Source organism: Nannospalax galili, unplaced genomic scaffold (assembly GCF_000622305.1).
Source record: "Nannospalax galili isolate Female #2095 unplaced genomic scaffold, S.galili_v1.0 scaffold880, whole genome shotgun sequence".
Taxonomy (NCBI): domain Eukaryota; kingdom Metazoa; phylum Chordata; class Mammalia; order Rodentia; family Spalacidae; genus Nannospalax; species Nannospalax galili.
This window is the reverse complement of record NW_008345873.1, coordinates 603,738-604,221: the sequence shown is the minus strand read 5'-3', so window position 1 is coordinate 604,221 and position 484 is coordinate 603,738.

The window sequence follows — 484 nt, the reverse complement described above, 5'->3', positions numbered from 1 at the left end:
ATTAGATAGGTCAACAGGGCAGAGAGTTAACAGAGAGACATCTGAATTAAACAATACGATATATCAAATGGACTTAACAGACATCTACTGAGTATTCCACCCAAGCACCAAAGAACATACTTTCTACTCAAGCACCCCATGGAACCTTCTACAAAATCAACCATATACCAGGGGCACAAAACAAACCTCAACAAATACAAAAAGATTGAAATAATTCCATGCATGCATTCTATCAGACCACAATTCAATAAAGCTTATAAATAACACCAAAAGAATGCGTAATCACCACATGAACACGTGGAGATTTAAACAACACACTCCTAAATGATGAATGGGTCAAAAGAGAATTTAAGAAAGAAATAAAAGTATTCCTGAAACTAAATGAAAAGGACAATACAACACAACAAAACCTCTGGGACATGCTGAATGTGGTCCTCAGAGGGAAGTTTATAGCTCTAAGTGCCTATATCAAAAATTCAGAAAA